The sequence below is a fragment of the Balaenoptera ricei genome, chromosome 15 (assembly GCF_028023285.1).
Source record: "Balaenoptera ricei isolate mBalRic1 chromosome 15, mBalRic1.hap2, whole genome shotgun sequence".
NCBI lineage: Eukaryota > Metazoa > Chordata > Mammalia > Artiodactyla > Balaenopteridae > Balaenoptera > Balaenoptera ricei.
Window position 1 is genome coordinate 16,612,048 of NC_082653.1, and position 22,616 is coordinate 16,634,663.

The window sequence follows — 22,616 nt, forward strand, 5'->3', positions numbered from 1 at the left end:
TTGTGGCCTGGGGAAGAGCTGACTCTGCTCCTACCATGAGTTCATCATGTTCTTTGGCACCTCAATGTTCTCTCCATTTAATTTTTCAGAAACACCAACACATCAGAAAAGAAATCTGCCCTGAAATTGCTGTTTGGATGAACGTGACATTTGTAAGCCAGCGACGGAAACTGGCAGAGCTGATGTGTTTGCGACTCACAGCCTCATCTCACGGCCCACCCTCTCAAACAGTGCACGCACTTGGAGGTGGGGGGCAGGGGGACATTTGCCTGGATGGAAAAATACAGCTCAGTAGACAGATTCTCAATGAGACAAGGAAGGAAAGAGGAAGGAAGGGAGGACAGGCAGTCTGGCTAAAATACATCACTATCACTTGCTGTGTGCCAGGTCCACTGTGCCATTTCATGTTCAAAATACATATTATCACACCCATTTTAGAGATGAGAAAATAAGCTCAAAAAGGGGATGTGTTATTTGCCAAAGACACAAAGCTAAGAAGCAGCAACGTTGGATTTGACCCAATCTGTTTGATGTCAAATTCCTTAGAATATGCCTACATCAAAGAGAAAAAACTCACTGTTTCCTTCCTTTTATCTTTACTTCTCTCCTTTTTCATCCTCTATGAGAAAACAGGTCCAGCGAGACTGAGGGATGTGTGAATAAGCTGTTTTGGGAGCAGAGGCAGGACAGGGTAGCTCATCGGATGGTGAAGTTAAGGAGGATGGAAGAAACCAGGATGAGTCACAGGTTTCTGTGCTGGGGTTGGGCACAGAGATAAGGAGGCTTCACAGGAAAAGGAGCTGCTGGCGGGAAGTGAAGGGAGGGTATTGGACTGAAGTATCTCTGGCCTCCAATAACGGGATCCTGAGACAATTGAATATCTGGTTCTAGACTTGTGGAGACAGGGGTACACTAGGAAGTTGGGGATCCTTCCAAAAATGAGCCTTGTGTGGTTAGACTTTCTTGTCAGAGTCTAGGATAACTCCTCAATGTAAGGGGTCCAGGTGGAAAATTCCAACCCAGGGTGAGCCAATACTTTGGTGAGATTTCATCCATTTCCAGTAGGCAGAGGAGAAAACCACATTCATATACAATTGCACTTATAATAACGCCTGCATTTAATAATGGGGAATTTTTGCAGTTGCCTAACAATGAGATGGAAAAAGTAATAATAAAAAACTTAGGGAGATTGGTTCAAGATGGCAGAGTAGAAGGATGTGCTCTCACTCCCTCTTGCGAGAACACTGGAATCACAACTAACTGCTGAACAATCATCGACAGAAAGACACTGGAACTCACCAAAAAAGATACCACATATCCAAAGACAAAGGAGAAGCCACAATGAGACAGTAGGAGGGGCGCAATCACAATAAAATCAAATCCCATAACTGCTGGGTGGGTGACTCACAAACTGGAGAACACTTATACCACAGAAGTCCACCCACTGGAGTGAAGGTTCTGAGCCCCACGTCAGGCTTCCCAACCTGGGGGTCTGGCAACGAGAGGAGGAATTCCTAGAGAATCAGACTTTGAAGCTTAGCAGGATTTGATTTCAGGACTTTGAGGAGACTGGGGGAAACAGACTCCACTCTTGGAGGGCACACACAAAGTAGTGTGCACATCGGGACCCAGGGGAAGGAGCAGTGACCCCATAGAGACTGAACTGGACCTACCTGCTGGTGTTGGAGGGTCTCCTGCAGAGGCGGGGAGTGGCTCTGTCTCACCGTGAGGACAAGGACACTGGCAGCAGAGGTTCTGGGAAGTACTCCTTGGTGTGAGCCATCCCAGAGTCCGCCATTAGCCCCACCAAAGAGCCCAGGTAGGCTTCAGTGTTGGGTTGCCTCAGGCCAAACAGCCAACAGGGAGGGGGCTCAGCCCCACCCATCAGCAGACAAGTGGATTAAAGTTTTACTGAGCTCTGCCCACCAGAGCAACAGCCAGCTCTACCCACCACCAGTCCCTCCCATCAGGAAACTTGCACAAGTCTCTTAGATAGCCTCATCCACCAGAGGGCAGACAGCAGAAGCAAGAAGAACTACAATCCTGCAGCCTGTGGAACAAAAACCACATTCACAGAAAGATAGACAAGATGAAAAGGCAGAGGGCTATGTACCAGATGAAGGGACAGGATAAAACCCCAGAAAAACAACTAAATGAAGTGGAGATAGGCAACCTTCCAGAAAAAGAATTCAGAATAATGATAGTGAAGATGATCCAGGACCTCGGAAAAAGAATGGAGGCAAAGATCAAGAAGATGCAAGAAATGTTTAACAAAGATCTAGAAGAATTAAAGAACAAACAAACAGAGATGAACAATACAACAACTGAAATGAAAAATACACTGGAAGGCATCAATAGCAAAATAACTGAGCCAGAAGAACGGATAAGTGACCTGGAAGACAGAATGGTGGCATTCACTGCTGCAGAACAGAATAAAGAAAAAAGAATGCAAAGAAATGAAGACAGCCTAAGAGACCTCTGGGAAAACATTAAATGCAACAACATTCATATTATAGGGGTCCCAGAAGGAGGGGAGAGAGAGAAAGGACCCGAGAAAATATTTGAAGAGATTATGGTCAAAAACTTCCCTAACAGGGGAAAGGAAATAGTCACCCAAGTCCAGGAAATGCAGCGAGTCCCATAAAGGATAAACCCAAGGAGAAACACGCCGAGACACATAGTAATCAAATTGGCAAAAATTAAAGACAAAGAAAAATTATTGAAAGCAGCAAGGGAAAAACGACAAATAACATACAAGGGAACTCCCATAAGGTTAACAGCTGATTTCTCAGCAGAAACTCTACAAGCCAGAAGGGAGTGGCATGATATACTTAAAGTGATGAAAGGGAAGACCCTACAACCAAGATTACTCTAGCTGGCAAGGATCTCATTCAGATTCGATGGAGAAATCAAAAGCTTTACAGACAACCAAAAGCTAAGAGAATTCAGCACCACCAAACCAGTTCTACAACAAATGCTAAAGGAACTTCTCTAAGTGGGAAATACAAGAGAAGAAAAGGACCTACAAGAACAAACCCTACAAAACAATTAAGAAAATGGTAATAGGAACATACATATTGATAACTATCTTAAACATGAATGGATTAAATGCTCCAACCAAAAGACACAGGCTTGCTGAATGGATACAAAAACAAGACCCATATATATGCTGTCTACAAGAGACCCACTTCAGACCTAGGGTCACATACAGACTGAAAGTGAGGGGATGGAAAAAGATATTCCATGCAAATGGAAATCAAAAGAAAGCTGGAGTAGCAGTACTCATATCACATAAAATAGACTTTAAAATAAAGAATGTTACAAGAGACAAGGAAGAACACTACATAATGATCAAGGGATCAATCCAAGAAGAAGATATAACAATTATAAATATATATGCACCCAACATAGGAGCACCTCAATACATAAGGCAACTGCTAACAGCTATAAAAGAGGAAATCGACAGGAACACAATAATAGTGGGGGACTTTAACACCTCACTTACACCAATGGACAGATCATCCAGACAGAAAATTAATAAGGAGACACAAGCTTTAAATGACACAATAGACCAGATAGATTTAATTGATATTTATAGGACATTCCATCCAAAAACGGCAGATTACACTTTCTTCTCAAGTGCGCATGGAACATTCTATAGGATAGATCACATCTTGGGTCACAAATCAAGCCTCAGTAAATTTAAGAAAATTGAAATCATATCAAGCATCTTTTCTGACCACGACGCTATGAGATTAGAAATCAATTACAGGGAAAAAACGTAAAAAACACAAACACATGGAGGCTAAACAATACGTTACTAAATAACCAAAAGATCACTGAAAAAAACAAAGAGGGAATCAAAAAATACCTAGAGACAAATGACAATGAAAACACGATGATCCAAAACCTATGGGATGCGGCAAAAGAAGTTCTAAGAGGGAAGTTTATAGCTATACAAGCCTACCTCAAGAAACAAGAAAAATCTCAAATAAACAATCTAACCTGACACCTAAAGGAACTAGAGAAGAAGAACAAACAAAACCCAAAGTTAGCAGAAGGAAAGAAATCATAAAGATCAGAGCAGAAATAAATGAAACAGAAACAAAGAAAACAATAGCAAAGATCAATAAAACTAAAAGCTGGTTCTCTGAGAAGATAAACAAAATTGATAAACCATTAGCCAGACTCATAAAGAAAAAGAGGGAGAGGACTCAAATCAATAAAATTAGAAATGAAAAAGGAGAAGTTACAACGGACACCACAGAAATACAAAGCATCCTAAGAGACGACTACAAGCAACTCTATGCCAATAAAATGGACAACCTGGAAGAAATGGACAAATTCTTGGAAAGGTATAACCTTCCAAGACTGAACCAGGAAGAAATAGAAAATATGAACAGACCAATCACAAGTAATGAAATTGAAACTGTGATGAAAAATCTTCCAACAAACAAAAGTCCAGGACCAGATGGCTTCACAGGTGAATTCTATCAAATATTTAGAGAAGAGCTAACACCCATCCTCCTCAAACTCTTCCAAAAAATTGCAGAGGAAGGAACACTCCCAAACTCATTCTATGAGGCCACCATCACCCTGATACCAAAACTAGACAAAGATACTACAAAAAAAGAAAATTACAGACCAATATCACTGATGAATATAGATGCAAAAATCCTCAACAAAATACTAGCAAACAGAATCCAACAACACATTAAAAGGATCATACACCATGATCAAGTGGGATTTATCCCAGGGATGCAAGCATTCTTCAATATATGCAAATCAATCAATGTGGTACACCATATTAACAAATTGAAGACTAAAAACCATATGATCATCTCAATAGATGCAGAAAAAGCTTTTGACAAAATTCAACACCCATTTATGATAAAAACTCTCCAGAAAGTGGGCATAGAGGGAACCTACCTCAACATAATAAAGGCCATATACGACAAACCCACAGCAAACATCAATCTCAATGGTGAAAAACTGAAAGCATTTCCTCTAAGATCAGGAACAAGACAAGGATGTCCACTCTCGCCACTATTATTCAACATAGTTTTGGAAGTCCTAGCCACAGCAATCAGAGAAGAAAAAGAAATAAAAGGAACACAGTTTGGAAAAGAAGTAAAGCTGTCACTGTTTGCAGATGACATGATACTATACATAGAGAATCCTAAAGATGCTACCAGAAAACTACTAGAGCTAATCAATGAATTTGGTAAAGTTGCAGGATACAAAATTAATGCACAGAAATCTCTTGCATTCCTATACACTAATGATGAAAAATCTGAAAGAGAAATTAAGGAAACACTCCCATTTACCATTGCAACCAAAAGAGTAAAATACCTAGGAATAAACCTACCTAGGGAGACAAAAGACCTGTATGCAGAAAACTATAAGACACTGATGAAAGAAATTAAAGATGATACCAACAGATGGAGAGATATACCATGTTCTTGGATTGGAAGAATCAGCACTGTGAAAATGACAATACTACCCAAAGCAATCTACAGATTCAGTGCGATCCCTATCAAATTACCAATGGCAATTTTTATGGAACTAGAACAAAAAAATCTTAAAATTTATATGGAGACACAAAGACCCCGAATAGCCAAAGCAGTCTTGAGGGAAAAAAACGGAGCTGGAGGAATCAGACTCCCTGACTTCAGACTATACTACAAAGCTACAGTAATCAAGACAATATGGTACTGGCACAAAAACAGAAATATACATCAAGGGAACAAGATAGAAAGCCCAGAGATAAACCCACACACCTATGGTCAACTAATCTATGACAAAGGAGGAAAGGATATACAATGGAGAAAAGACAGCCTCTTCAATAAGTGGTGCTGGGAAAACTGGACAGCTACATGTAAAAGAATGAAATTAGAACATTCCCTAACACCATACACAAAAATAAACTCAAAATGGATTAGAGACCTAAATGTAAGATTGGACACTATAAAACTCTTAGAGGAAAACATAGGAAGAACACTCTTTGACATAAATCACAGCAAGATCTTTTTTGATCCACCTCCTAGAGTAATGGAAATAAAAACAAAAATAAACAAATGGGACCTAATGAAACTTAAAAGCTTTTGCACAGCAAAGGAAACCATAAACAAGACGAAAAGACAACCCTCAGAATGGGAGAAAATATTTGCAAACGAATCAATGGACAAAGGATTAATCTCCAAAATATATAAACAGCTCATGCAGCTCAATATTAAAAAAACAAACAACCCAATCTAAAAATGGGCAGAAGACCTAAATAGACATTTCTCCAAAGAAGACATACAGATAGCCAAGGAGCACATGAAAAGCTGCTCAACATCACTAATTATTAGAGAAATGTAAATCAAAACTACAATGAGGTTTCACCTCACACCAGTTAGAATGGGCATCATCAGAAAATCTACAAACAACAAATGCTGGAGAGGGTGTGGAGAAAAGGGAACCCTCTTGCACTGTTGGTGGGAATGTAAATTGATACAGCCACTATGGAGAACAGTATGAAGGTTCCTTAAAAAACTAAAACTAGAACTACCATATGACCCAGTAATCCCACTACTGGGCATATACCCAGAGAAAACCATAATTCAAAAAGTCACATGCACCCCAATGTTCATTGCAGCCCTATTTACAATAGCCAGGTCATGGAAGCAACCTACATGCCCATTGACAGACGAATGGATAAAGAAGATGTGGTACATATATACAATGGAATATTACTCAGCCATAAAAAGGAACGAAATTGCATCATTTGTAGAGACGTGGATGGATCTAGAGACTGTCATGCAGAGTGAAGTTAAGTCAGAAAGCGAAAAACAACTATCGTATATTAACGCATATATGTGGAACCTAGAAAAATGGTACAGATGAACTGGTTTGCAGGGCAGAAATTGAGACACAGATGTAGAGAACAAATGTATGGACACCAAGGGGGGAAAGTGGCAGTGGGTAGGGGTGGTGGTGTGATGAATTGGGCGATTGGGATTGACATGTATACACTGATGTGTATAAATTTGATGACTAATAAGAACCTGCTGTATAAAAAATAAATAAAATAAAATTCAAAAATTCAAAAGAAAAGAAATCTCATTTCCTAAATGAGAACCACAGGGGTAGAAGACCCTCCCCCCTTACTCCAGGAAATAGTGAGTTGACCAATTGCAGACAAACCTACAATACTTACCTCTAACTGAGAGGGGAGCAGAACTCTTTCAAGGGGATGAACACCGGGACAAACACTCTGACAACAAATAAAGGCTTTACAGAATGGAGAGAGAAAACAGCACTTCCTGTGGGTGAAGTAGCCCGGGAAAGATGTGGAATGCAAAGAATTACCCACTTGGCCTCCCTGTCAATAGGTGGAGGAGCTGGGATCTTTAAAACTCACTCTCACAAGAAGGCAGAAGAGCTTGGCTGGATCAATGGCCTGAAACTGATTGTTTTTATGGCAAAGATGTAGCCTCAGAAGGTGGGCTGTCTCTGAAGCTGCTGGGACCATCTGAAATTGAGAGTGTCCCTCCTCCCCACTGTCCCTGATTGGATGTGTCCCCAACCAGGCTGAGTGACTCCCCTCCAGGGCTTTAAGCCATGTGCTATGTGGAGAAAAATCATAAAAGTTTCACTTGTAACTACTACCCAGGTCCCCAGCCCCTCCTCTCCCACCTTCCAGGCACCAGAAGAGCAGCCCTGAAATTCACGTTGTGATGGGTACAGAGAAGACCCAGGTAAACGGGGGAGGAGGTATGGGAGACTCCAGCTGTTCTGCATCTGGCAAATAATTGACCTGATAAAACTCCTCCAGTTCAAAGATAAATAAGCAACAACAACAACAACAAAATACCATTAAAACTATGGAAAATTTCAAAAAACAGCAATATAGGAAAGGAAGAGATAGATCAGGTTAAAAACAGATTAAAAACTCAGTTTTGGAAAAATACATGGCCCAGGAAACAGAAAAAAATTAGACCACAAATGTATCACAATCCCAAGAAACTGAAGATAAGACAATAATTTAACAGAATAAGATTAGAAGGATTGCAGAGCCAAGGTAAGAAATTTTGGTCCAGAATAATACCACTATGCTACTATTAAATAGACGAGAAACCATGAGGATAGAACTGACACAGGAGAAAAATAAGATGGGAGTATTAAAGATAGTCTACAGAAAAAATCATACAAAATGCAAAGGAAAGACTCAAAGAGCTAGGGACAATTTAGAGAAGATGATTGTATGGATGACAGACAATGGAGGTCAACATACAGATGGGTAGCCTTAAAGAAGAGAACAAAACAAATACATCATAAAAATAATCCATCATATAATGAAGGAAAGCTGAATATGGAGATTGAAAGAGTATATGGCATTGCAAAAATGTTATTAGAGGCAGATGAAAATCTAGACATACTCTGATCAAGATGTTCAGCTTAAAGAATTTAAGAAGGAATTATATAAATATCCAGCCGGGAATACCAAGTTATCAACAAGAGGAAGAATATCAGAATCCCCTCAATTTCTCCACATTAACGTTTGATGTCAGAAGACCAAAGTAACATCTGCAAAGTTTTGAGGGAACAGAAGTGTGACTTAAGAATTTTATACCCAGGGATTCCCTGGTGGCACAGTGGTTAAGAATCGGCCTGCTAATGCAGGGCACATGGGTTCAAGCCCTTGTCCAGGAAGATCCCACAGGCCGTGGGGCAGCTAAGCCCATGCGCCGCAACTACTGAGCCTGTGCTCTAGAGCTTGCGTGCCACAACTACTGAAGCCCGCACGCCTAGAGCCTGTGCTCTGCAACAAGAGAAGCCACTGCAATGAGAAGCCCGCAGCCAAGAGTAGCCCACGCTCGCTGCAACTAGAGAAAGCCCGTGCACATCAACAAAGACCCAACGCAGCCAAAAATAAATAAATAAAATAAATTTTTAAAAAATTTAAAAAAAAGAATTTTATACTCAACAAATATTTTATCCATATTTACTCAAGGACTGTAGGATCCATCAACATTTCTCTTAAAAAGGTTTTGATAATATAACCCAAACAACCAAGAGATAATTCAAAATTAGAAGTCAGGAATAGGAAAGCTATTGAAAGAAAGGGCAAGAACTGAGTCTTGGATCCTTTTAAATATAAAACTAAGCCGAAATAACTGTAAAAATTAATTTCTAGTCAAAATGAAAATTACATAATTTCCAAAAGAAAGTCTACATTGTATAAAAGTAAACAACAACTGGGATATTCCTTAGCAAAAGCTGAATGTGAGGCTGGGCCTTCTCCCGTGCCCTGCCCCCCAGGCCTGATTTCTGGGTCTGTTTGCTAAAGTGGGCGTCAGGCCTGTCTCTGGCCCCCGGCACTGATGTGCTGTGTCATCTCTGCCAAGGTGGCCCCCTCTCTGGGCCACTTCTGGCCGCCACGGACAATGCAGGCTTCTGGGCCAGGACTGTGTGGTGTCCCAAGATTTGGGCTTCTGACGAGGGGAGCACCGTTTGATGAGCCATGAGGTGCCACGTCGCCTCCAGCTGCCTCGTGGTCTGGCTTTCTGTGCTGATCTCTGGATGCTGTGGCCAGGTGAACCGACTGCCCTTCTTCACCAACCACTTCTTTGATACATACCTGCTGATCAGCGAGGATACGCCTGTGGGTTCGTCTGTGACCCAGTTGCTGGCCCGAGACATGGACAACGACCCCCTGGTGTTCGGCTTGTCTGGGGAGGAGGCCTCCCGCTTCTTTGCCGTGGAGCCTGACACGGGCGTGGTGTGGCTCCGGCAGCCGCTGGACAGAGAGACCAAGTCGGAGTTCACGGTGGAGTTCTCTGTCAGCGACCACCGGGGGTGATCACGCGGAAGGTGAACATCCAGGTCGGGGACGTGAATGACAACGCGACCACATTTCATAATCAGCCCTACAGTGTCCGCATCCCTGAGAACACGCCAGTGGGGACGCCCATCTTCATCGTGAACGCCACGGACCCCGACCTAGGTGCAGGCGACAGCGTCCTCTACTCCTTTCAGCCCTCCTCCCAGTTCTTTGCCATCGACAGCGCACGTGGCATTGTCACAGTGATCCAGGAGCTGGACTACGAGATCACGCAGGCCTACCAGCTCACCGTCAATGCCACGGACCAAGACAAGACCAGGCCTCTGTCCACCCTGGCCAACTTGGCCATCATCATCACAGACAACCAGGACATGGACCCCATCTTCATCAACCTGCCTTACAGCACCAACATCTATGAGCATTCTCCCCCGTGTGGAGCCCTGATTTAACGCAGCACTTTCCGGCCAGGCCAGGGCAGAGGAGCGCCATGGCCTGATCAGTCCCCTGGGCCGGAGGACCCAGGAGTCCCCCATCCCCGGCCCTGCCTCTGCTGGCCCGGGGCCTCCATCCGGACCCTCGCCCACTCTCCCTCACTCCCCCTTTTTATCTGTAGCTCCCAGCGTGTACGCCTCCCTCTATCAGTGTATCAAGTCAGCATGCCTCATCTAAAGTGTATATATTACCTAATAAAATCCTTCTTATAAAAAAAAAAAAAAAGAAATAAAAGTAAACAGCAAAAATAGAATATCTATAATGAACTGTGATAAAAATCTCAGATCATAACAAAATTGGGTTGGGGAGGAAATATGAACCCTTAGATTTGTGATCTTTCACAGTAAAGAGTCCATTGATACTATGATACACTGTTTTATTTCTTGACAAATCAGGAAAAAAGAGGTTCGAGTATATTATTTTTTAAAAAGTAAAAACATTTGATAAACTCTATCAGTAACTGGTCAGTTGAGTTGAGGGCAGAGAAAGTGGGAGGCCAGGAGAAGGATTGAGCAGGAGTTGAAAGTAAAATAATTTTCAAGGATATGCCAGGCAAATGCAAACTAAGAGAAACCACGATCAAGTAGTTTTTTAAAATTCTCACCACACACAAAAAATTATAACTATGCGAAGTGATGGATGTGTTGACTAACCTTATTGTGGTAATAATTTTGCAATATATACATATATCAAATCATTACATTATACACCTTAAACTTAAAAAAAGAAACCACAGTCCATGATATGAATATCAGAAAAGGCTGAATTGAAACCAAAAATCATTGAACAAAAAAAAAGCATCACCCATAATGATAAAAGGTATAAAACATTAGAATAATTGTCATAACAATTTATGTTCCAGATAATGTAGTGTCAACATACATGAAGCAAAAACTACAAATATAAATGCAATGTGGAATCAATAGAAATACAAGAGTAGGAAACTGTAACTCCCCTCCCTTGATTTTTGACAGTTAAGTTGAATAAATAAGGATATAAATAATCTAAATAATATGATTAATAAAATTGATCAAATATGAGTGTATATAATATATTCACACCCTGTACACAGGGAACAGAGAATATTCTTCTTCTTTGTGTGCCAATGTGATATTTGCAAAAGTTTGCCATATGCTAGGTCACAAAGGAAACCTAAAAATTCTAAAAGTAGATATATTACAGTTCATAAACACTGACCTTGATGCAATAAAAATGTAAAGTAATAGTAAAGGCAAAAGAAAAACGGAAATTGAGACATTTTCTATCCTCAACAACTCTTGCCTCAAAGAAGAAATCTATTTAAACAGCTGGAGCCATATTGAGAAGACAATTCATAGGCTTAAACAGTTACATTCTGAAACAAATGTTAACTGATATGCCCTCAGATTTCAAGTCAATGGCCGCATAGTAATTTTAAGAAACAAATTATTATGACTCTCAGTCTTCCATCCCACTAACCACAGTCCAACATTCTACGACGTTACCCATGAAACCATTCCTGGGAACCCCCTTGCTTCTGTGTCCTGCAAGTTCCTCCTGATCATCACTTCTCTCTCTCTCCCTCCCTGCCCCCACCACTTTTTCTGGAACCACATGACAGTTGTATATAGTGATGGAATAATTCTGTACTCCGGTTATGGTGGTGATTGTGCAAACCTATATATATGTTAAAATTCATAGAACTGTACATCCCCTCAAAAAAGTCAATTTTACTGTATGATAATTTTTAAAATACATTTAAGGAGAAAGGGTAATGATCCAGAGTATTTAGAAAGAAGAAACTTTCTGAATTTTTTAAGAAAGCAGACATATAAATTATACTAAAAGCTGAAAACAACAGGAAAAAAGAAAACTGATGCAAAAGCATGAAATAAAATATTAACAAATCAATTACAGCTATACATTAAATAAGAAAATAAATTAATTTGCCGATCCCTTTGGAAAAGGATCTGCAAAATATTCATGTATTATATAGTTGGATTTCTAGAAAACCTAAGAGGATCACTAATAAACTATTAGAAGTAATACAATAATGCAATATAATACAAGAATACAAGAGTAATAATACACTAAATTCGGGAAATATATGCATTATAATAGCTCAAGAAAACAGTTCATTACAAAACTTTAAATAATAATAACAATAGCTAATATTTGTTAAGGACTTACTGGGGACATTGCCATCAAATAGGTACTATTTTTATCCTTATGTTAAAATGAGGAAACTCAGGCTCAGAGAGGCAAAGTTATCTGCTCACAGTCACACAGCTTGTGAATAACAGAGCTAGGATGGAAATTCAAGTTGTCCCATTCCAAAGCCCATGTGTTTACACACATCAGGGACTACTATTTCCTGCCAGTATGCTTTCACATATACAAGTAATAACTAGTCAGAAAATACTATGGAGTAAAAGACTCATTTCCCAATAGCAACAAAAACAAGAAAATACTTAGGAATGAACAAACAGGAAATGTGCAGAGCCTCTAATGCAGAGAAAAGTAAAACACTACATAAAATATAAGAAAAGATTTGCATGAATAAAGATAGATACCTTTTTCTAAGTAGAATCTAACATCATAAAAAATATAAATTCTTCCCAAAATAATATAAAATTTAATGCAATCCAAATTAAAACCTCAAAAAATATTTTTTTGTGATCTTAACAAAATAATTCTAAATTTTGCCAAGAAAATAAATGTGTAGAGCTGTGAAAATCCTTTAAAAAAAAAAAGAACAATGAAGGGGAATTTTCCTTACCAGGTATTAGGTATTAAAATGTATTATAAAACTACAGTAATCAGTAATGAGATATGTTGCCTAAGGAGATAGACAAATCAGTGAAATAGAATGGAGAATCCAATTTAGACCCAAAAATATATTGAAGTTTAATTTATAATAATGGCAACATTTCAAGTTAGTGAGAAGATTATGGTTTATACAGTAAAAGATGGGATAATTGGTTAGCCCTTTGGTGGGGTAAAAATCCCAGCCTTCCTCCTAATACCAAAAAATATTCCAGAGATCAATGGTTTACATATTTTTAAATGATTAAAATGCTAGGAAAATATATTTATACAAAAATTGAGGAATATGAAACCCTAAAATGTTAATTTTATCATATAACTTTTTAAAATGGTAATGAACACCATAAACAAAATCAAAAGACAAACTGTAGCATATGACCAAGAGCCAAGGTCTCTACTGTACAAAGAAGTCTTTCATATCACTAAGAAAATAGCTGAACTTAGTAGAAAATGGGCAAAATAAATGAGTAAGCCATTCAAATAAGAAATAACATAAAAAGATACTCAGCCTCACTAATGATTAAAGAATTCAAATTACAACATTGACAGTTCTTTGAAACTCTAAGATTGGCAAAATTTAGTGATTGAAAATACTGAGGGGGAGTAGGAGCACGGAGGCACTAGTCAGTGGCCAAGGATGCAGGGCTGGAGGTGAAGGCGTGTGAGGGGAGTCACGCAAAGGTCCTGGGGCCTGTAGGCCTGAAGACCGAGGAAGCTGGGTGGTGAGGGAAGCTTGAGGGGCAGCCTAGAGGCACGAGCTGACAGTCAAAGCAGCCAAAGATGCAGGATGATGAGCGGGTTGCTGAGCTGGTGGGCAAAGAAGACAGAAGGCAAGGTTGGGAGATGGGTTTACATTAGCAAATAATCAAATCAATTAAAGAAATAAGTAAAAATGTTGAGGATAACAAGAGCCCAGATTTTCACTGCCTGAGAAGACATTTACAAATGTAAAAGCGGAGCCTTAAAGAACCCTGAGGTGTTGGATTGGAATTGGAGGTTGGATATGAACTCACGGTTCTGTAATATACATACAAATAGATATGGAAATAGTTTATAAATGAATAAATGATTATATGTGTGTATACATACACAGAGATAAATGGATTGATAGATAGATGATACATACATACACAGGTAGGTAGGTAGATAGATAGATAGACAGACAGACAGAAGCCATGACATTCCAGTAGCAACAGGCATACTGAGCGCCCACATCTTGGCTTTACGTACCATCTTGCACTGAAATGAACCAGGACTAATCAAAGAAATGGCTGATTCCAAGGCTGAGGCAAGGAAAATGCAAGAGGAGAAGATGAACCTAGAATATCTCATTGTGCCAGGAAGTAAGGAAATGATCAATGAATCATGGAGTCATGTTAAAAGGACAAAGGAGACACTGTGTCCTTGAAGGGGCTCCTGCTGGCCAAATCAGGGACACTAGGAGCATGAAAATAATGTTAGAAATGGATTATAAAATAAGAATCCATGAGCTCCTGCTGATACAAATAAACGGGAGAAGGGGAACAGCTTTTCCTTACAATAGAAAGCCAACTAATAAGTGTAGAAGGAATGATAGGAATAGAAAATCCCCATTTGGCAACAGTCACAGAGGTGATTGATCCAGCAGGAGTCATCCATGGAGGTTTGACAAGGAACAGAATATTGACATATTCTCAGAGAGCCTCCCCTCCAGGGTAAGATGGATCACCGCCACGTGCCTCCTGATACAGTACACTGATTGAGCACAGCATCATTTCTGTGGTCCTCCCACCTAGGAAGCTTGACCTGAGTCTGGAATTGAGGAAACGAGGCAAATCTGGGTTGAGGGTCATCCAACAGAATGTAAGATTCATACCCTTTAGTACTACTGAGAACTCAAAGACAGGGGGAAACTGAAGGCACATAAGAACTAAATGCAATACAGATTCTTGGAGAACATCCTGGACCAGAAGAGAAAAGGCACACTGTCGGCACAGTTGATTTGAATGGGTTCTGTGGATTGGGCAGTGGTGCTTGTAGCAATGTTGATTTTTTGATCTGGAGGGTTGCATGGGGGTTGAGTAGCAGAATAAACTTGGTTTGGGGAAATACCCACTGCAGTGTTTAGAGATGAGCAATACTATATCTGCAGTTTGCCCTCCAAGGATTCAGAAAAAGGATCATGCAGAAAGATGACAAATGTGATAAAAACATTAACAATTCGAGAATCTGGGTGAGGGGTCTATGGGAGTTCTTTGTATTTCTCTAGCAACTTTTCTGTAAGCTTGAAATTTCAAAGTATATTATTTTTTTAAATACTCAATGTTAGTGAGGGAACAGGAAAACAGATTCTCTGGTGATAGGATTGTAATTTGGTACAACCTAGAGAAAGGGCAATTTGGCAATACCCATCATTTCTCTGAGTCTATAAAAAAGTGCATAAAAAAGTAAGCAAAGATATATATTGTTATAAGGATATTCAGCACAGAATAGATATAAGCTTGAAAAATTGGAAACAGCCCAAGTCCAAGTACCCATTAGTGGTTATTGAAAAAGTTAATCATATCCATACAATTTAATTCTCAGCTACCCTGAAACAATGAAATATTGTTCAATGAACAAATATAGAAAGGTGTTTATGATACAGTTTTTTAAAAACTTCATTTATTCATTCATTTGGTTATTAGCTCAGCAAATATTTATGGAATCCTACTATGTACAAATTATTGGGCAAAGTATTAGATTTATAAAGATTAATAAAGCACTGTTATTTTCCCCTCTGAACCTCAAATTCCAGTTGAGGAGACAGACATATAGACAAATAATATTTGTGGTGTCTTAGGTGAAAAGTGCAAGTTATAGAACAATTTTCATAGACTGCAATTTGGGAAAAAAAGAATTATATGAGTGGTAATGTGTGTAAGTACATGCATGGTGACAAAAAGCACACATAATGTATTCTTCTCCATTATCAGTGGTTCTCTCTGGAGAATAGGTTAAAATGGGGGAAATTTCACTTTCTGTAGTGTTTAGAAATTTTTACAATAAGCATGTATTCCTTTTATAACTGGGGGAAAAAGCAATACAAATATCTATGACTAAGAACAAATAAACAACATAATGTTACCTGAACACAAAACAAGAAAAAGATTGGTCTTGTCTCTAAAATCGAGATGCAGCTTCGCCCCAGGAAAGATTGACCTAAATTATTATTATTAATTGCAGTTGTGGGCCTGAGCGCTTTGCCATGTCTGCAATTTTTAAAGTGAACAAACATCTTATTCTCAAGATAATCCTGAACTGTTTATATTTGGTCTTCCTGAGAAAGGAGGCTTTGTGACTCCCTGGGGTTGAAGGGAGGAAGGGGCAGGCCCTACACAGTTCCCAGGTTTGCCTGCTGAGGAGGGCCACCCTATAGGGCCCCCCATTTTAGCCACGGGGGGTACACTTGTCAGGAGCATCTCTCCACACTGAAACATCCTGGGGTCCAAGCTCTTCCCGGCTCACCTCTAACTCCATCAGTGAGAAGGGATCTGACTGGAGGGGGCTGGTAAATTTGGATCTAAAAAAAAAATTCGTCTTTCTCTTTACTTGCCTCTAACTGAAATTCAGCATTTCCTTCCCTTGTGAAGACTGACAACAAACCAAAGTGTTTGCAGTGCCCGTGACTTTGTCACCAAGAGAAATCACAGATATTTTCATATCACATCGCTGTCGCTGCTGCTATCTTGAAAGATTGTTTACACTCATCACCGCTTCAAAATTATGATACTAATTAGACCTGTCCCTAGCTCTTGGTATTTAGTGCATTAATAAAGAAGCACATTTATTACTATACCAAAAATGTCTTCTTTTAATATTTTGATAACTGCATTTCAAAATAATTGGAATCCTTCATAATCTAATGTGTTTTATTTTATGCATGCAAAAGATTTGCTCAGTGAAGAAGTCCATGGCTCAGAAGGGTTAGGAAACTTTGACCTTGAGGATTACAAGGGGTTGAGGGTCCCAGGAGGCCTTACAGATCACCCCAAAACCCTCCTGCTATGGACTGAATGTTTGTATCCTCCCAAAATGCATATGTTGAAGCCTAATCCTCAGTGTGATGGTATTTGGTTGGAAGTGGGACCTTTGGGAAGTGATTAGGTTTGGATGAGGTCATGGGGGTGGAGCCCCCAGGATGGGATTGGTGTCCTTATAAGGGGATGCAGAGCTCAGAGTTCCCAGCAGACATCGAATCTGCCTGCTGGCGCCTTGATCTTAGACTTCTCAGCCTCCAGAACTGTGAGAAATAAATGTTTATTGTTTAAGCTACCCAGTCTAAATTCCGTGTCCCTGTGAAATTTAACTCTAATTGGGGGCAAGAGATAATGAACAAATACGTTAAATACATAGGCAGTGATAAGTACAATGGGGGAAAAAACAGGGTAGGGCAGGGGAATCAGAAATGTGAGGGTGACGAGGGGGTTGGCTTTGAAATCAGTCATCAGGGAAGGTCTCTGGGGCAAAGACCTGAAGTCAATGAAGAAACAAGCCATGTAGATATCTCGGGTGGGGAAGAGTGTTCCAGGCAGAGGGGACAGCATGTGCAAAGGCTCAGAAGCTTGAGAGAACATGTAACTGCTGAAAACTGCAAGAAGGTTGATGTAGCTGGAGCAAAAGTGATGGAGCTAGTGGTGAGAAATGAGGGTGGAGAAGTACTCAGGGACCATGTCAGGAAAAGCCTTGTGCTTCAGGCTCATAAATGTGGGCTCTGTGCTGAGGGAATTTGGGGAGGAAGTTACCCAATTAGACTGTGTGTGGAGGGCAGGGCTGGGGGCAGACAGGAGACAGGAGTCTGGCGCTGAGGCTGTTACAATAGCTGGATGATGATGACTAAGTTAGAGGCGGAGGTATCTGGTGCCAGACAGAGTGTATGAGTTTCCTGTCGCTGCTGAAACAAATCGCCACAAACTTGGTGGCTTAAAGCAGCAGAAGTTCATTCTCTCACAGTTCTGGAGGCCAGAAATCTGAAATCAAGGTGTCAGCCGCCCTGCACTCCTTCCAGAGGCTCTAGGGCAGAATCCGTTCCTTGCCTCTTCCGGCTTCTGGGGGCTGCCAGCATTCCCTGACTTGTGCCGCAGCCTTCCGATCTCGCCTCCGTAGTCACACTGTCGTCTCTTCTCTGCGTCCAATCTCCCTCTGCCCCTCTCTTACAAGGACAGCTATAACTGTATTTAGGGCCCACCCGGATAATCCAGCATAATCTTCCAAATCTCAAAATCCTTAATCACACGTGCAAAGACCACTTCCCACATTAGGTAATGTTCACAGGTTCCAGGGATTAGGGGTGTAAGAGAAGGGGCAGATCCGAGCCTGCCCTCACACCTGTGAGCCCAGCTTCTAGCTGATGCCCCCTCAGGGGTGATCATGGGCCAGTAGGTCAGATAAGAGGCTGTGTCGGGCACCTCAAGCCTGATCCGTGTAAAGGCACTACCTCTCCTGGGAAGCCGAGGATGGGAGCTGTGCTAGGGCTGGTCTGCAGTCAGTGGGAAACCCTGGATACCTTCCACGGCAGGGTGATGTGGGATAAAGCCGACATCCTGCATCCCCAGAGCCAGTCACTGCCCCTCTCTGGGCCTCAGTTTCCCCATCTGTTGAATGAGGGCTCTGGGCAAGATAATCCAGAGATGTGCTGCCCAGTATGGTAGCCACTAGCCACATGTGTCTTCAAAGTGTCAAATATACATCAGATTTCTAAGACTTAGTACAAAAAAAAAAAAAAAAAAAGACAATAAGAATATAAAATATCTCATTAATACACTTTTAGTTTGATTACATGTTGAGATGATAATATTTTGGATATATTGGGTTAAATTCAATATGATATTAAAATTAATGTCACCAGTTTCTTTTTACTTTTGAATATGGCTACAAGAAATTTTAAAATTATATATGTGGTTTCCATTCTCCTCGCATTGGATAGCACTGCTCTGGAGAACTTCTAAGTTTAAATCTTTTGCGGGGGGCATGGACGTGGGTACTAGGAGTGTGTGTGCATACGTATGTTGTGTGTTGAGGTATGAAATTGTCAAGAGGAAAGTGTGTGCTCGAATGTGTACACGTAGATGGTGTGCACAAAAATGGGGGAGTCTGAGTATGATGCAGAGAGAGGATGGGGGGGAGGAAGCATCTCAGGGATGCAGGTTTGCCTGCCCCTGACCACCATCCACATGAGCGTGGTCCTCCACGGGCAGAAAGCTCCTTCACTTCCATCGCCCTTCAGGGAACTCATAGAAACCTGTGGGTTAAGGGTTCTGGTAGCCACTTTTTAGATGATGAAAATGAGACATCATTAAGTGTGAGTGACACTTGTGTGATACCTTCCATTATACCCGCATCCACGATAGCAAAGAGGCAGGACCCCAGTGATGAGTCTGGAGACACATTTTGGAGTTTCTTTCCTCCTTTTGGAGGTTCTCTCACTTAATCCTCACAATAGGCTGGAGGGTACAAACGAGGAAACTGGGGCTCCGAGAGGTGATGTAATCTCACCCCCCAAAACCACCATTCTCAGACACCACCGTCCACCCGATGGCTACACAAACTAAGGTGGGGGGGTCGTCCTTGCCTCTGTAGTCCCCCTCCCCCTTCACACCCACCCCACTCATCACCAGGTCTTCTGGTGTGCACCCATCAGATTCTCTGCTACCATCTCTCCATCCCTATCAGCCCCACCAAAGCCTGCATCAGCTCTTCCCATTCATTCTCCCCAAAGCCACTAGAGGGCGCTTTTCAAATCCCAAATCACATTTGGAGACTCCCCAGCTTAAAGCCCTTTGTTGGCACTCCCTCAGGATAAAGACCAAAAGCCCTAGGAAAGGCTCCCAGGCTCTACCTGCTCTGGCCCCATCCAAGCTCTCAAGCCTTATCTCTCACCACGCTCCCCCTTGATCACTCTGCTCCAGCCCGACGAGCTCCGTTCAGCTCCCCAACACACCACTCTCCTTCCCGCCATAGGGCTTTTTTGTACATAGGACTTTTTGTTCCTTCAGCCTAGGATGCTTGTCCCTCCCGTTGTTGCCTAGCTACCACCGACTCATCTTTCATAGCTCAGCTCCAAGTCATTTCCTCTGGGAAGCCTGCTTTGACTAATATCACAATATGATGATGATAAAGGATGATGATGATGTTTAGAAAGTAATCTTTTTAGCTCCTACCATGTATTCAGAACATTCTAAGGACTTTGCATGTCTTAATTCATGTAATCCTCACAACAAACCTATGAGGCAGGTACCTTAATCGTCTTCATGTTACAGATGGAAACTGAAGCACAGAAAGTTTCATCAGTTGGCTCATGGTCACACAGGAGTTTAGCTCGAGAACCCTCCCTCTCTGGACCAAATCCTATATTATACACACTCAGCACCACCTTCCTCACCTTCAGAGCGTTAATCATCATCACCCCCATAGCTACCCTTTATTGGGTATTCAGTACATTCCATGCACTGTTGCAAGCATCTCGTGAGTACTATCACTGTTGTAATTTTACATTTGTTCGTAGGAGCTTGGTTGTATGACAGTTCAGGTTGTTCACATTCTTACTCATACCCTGTTTCATTTATTCCCACAACAGAATATTGGTTAAGAACAGGAAGCCTGAGGACAGTGGATTTGAGATACAAGTGAATGAGCATCGCTGCAATGATGATAATTCACTGTATATGCCTCATGGTAACACTCACTGATGCCATCTGACCACAGTCCTAATAAAGCACATCCATATGCTTCAAGCTCCTCAGAAACCACTTAGAAAGAGAGAAAATTCAGGGATGAGTACAACTGACTTGACTTTTCACTTATTGGAGGGAAAAAAAAGGAACCCACAATGTGTTCCTTGAGTAGGTCTCACCAACACCAGCCTGAAGCCTTCTCTCCTATTTAGTCAATTTGAAACAAAACCTCAAAATGAACTAATAAGCCATGGCTTTTATTTTAGCCACAAAACTCAAAACTCCCTAACATCAGGCCATGAAAGCAGTTTCTCTCTGTGTCAGATTAAACACGTGATTAAATGTCAGTCTACATTTTAATATGCATTTGTTCCCCAAATCAAACATGATACATTATTTAAAGATGTATTGGTCAGCAAACTGTGTAGTTTGTTATGTGTATCTCTTTTTAAAGGAGCAAGATAAAAAATGCCTCTCTATGTAACAATTGTATTAAACATGAACTCTGTAATACAATACTTAATAGTATGCTAATTTCAATAATTAACTACTTTTTTAACATATACCATATAAAATACTTGAAATAGATTATAAATCTTCTAAGAGGGTTGGAGAGATTATTTTTGCCATGAGTGGGGAATGCTGGTGGGCACACCCTCAAGGCTCAGTAGGGGGAAAGAACTCTACAGAGGGGATGGGACTGGTCACTTGGTGCAGAAGTGGGGTCACATGTCAGGCCTCCTGCCCCCCTCCCCCCCCCAGCTCAATCCTCAGTCTGTCCTGGTGCCCACACACCTCTCACCTGGAGGGTCTTCTACCCACTACCCACCTGCCACCGTCCTCCACTTTCACTTGCATCTCTCACTTCCTTACCGGCTATGTCTTTGGTCCTACGGTTCTCTCACTTCCTCCAGGAAGGCCTTCAGCTGCCCACCATCAGGGTTCATCCCCATCCTCAGCTCCCACTGAGTCTAGTTATTTCACCTTGTCATGCTCGGGCCTCTCATCTCCCTCCGCCATGGGACTCTGACCTCCTCCAGAGCCCAGCTGGACCTCACGCCTCTCTGAGCACAGAGGAGGGGCTCACTATACAAAGAGGCTGTTAGCCCTCAGCTCCTACAGGACCGGGATCTCTCCTCAGCTGGGCTCATCCACCTCCTGAGGGATGAAGTCCTGGGTTCAGTCGGGCCATAGGGGTGGACAGAGGCCTTGCTTAGAGCTATACATACTGGAGAAAACTTGGGCAAATCACTTCATTCTTGGGGGCTCCAGTGTTCTCACCTAGCAAATGGGAGGAAACTTCTCCCCACTCCTTGTCCCCAGGCCAGAGGGAGTCTCCAAATACCCAGAAGTCAGCCTTCATAGGTGTCCCTTCCTCCACCAAATATATCTGGGTCTGACCTTGACTCTCGCCTTCACCACTCTGTCCCCAGACCAAGCTGCCAGCGTCTCTCACCTGGGCTCCCTGCAGCCCCCCTGTCCCCCACCTCCAGTCTACTCTGGAGCCAAAGGGATCTTGTACAGCATAAGTCAGTTTGTGTCACTCTTCTGCTCCAGCCCCTCTGACAGCTTCTGCATTTCCTTACCCAGGGCTAAAGTGCCCTCAGGCTCTGGTCCTGCTGACCTGGTCCAGATCCAGTTGCCACACCGCCACTCTCCCACCGCACATGCCAGGAAGGTAAACCTCTTCCGGGCTCTCAGCTTTTTCTCATCTCTGAACCTTAGGACATGCCTGGATCGCTCTTCCTCCCCATCTTCAAACAGCCGGCTCCTCCCGCTCCATCAGTTCTCAGCCTACA

General features: G+C 41.7%; 1 protein-coding gene and 1 pseudogene across 4 annotated transcripts in view; one reads left to right on the plus strand and one right to left on the minus strand.

Annotated features, from left to right (window-relative positions):
* The window catches only part of TOX2 (TOX high mobility group box family member 2), a 271,714-nt gene that overhangs the window by 171,793 nt on the left and 77,305 nt on the right, over nt 1-22,616 (minus strand). The gene's annotated exons all lie outside the window — the stretch shown is intronic.
* Nucleotides 9,509-10,278, plus strand: LOC132349361 (cadherin-23-like; annotated as a pseudogene).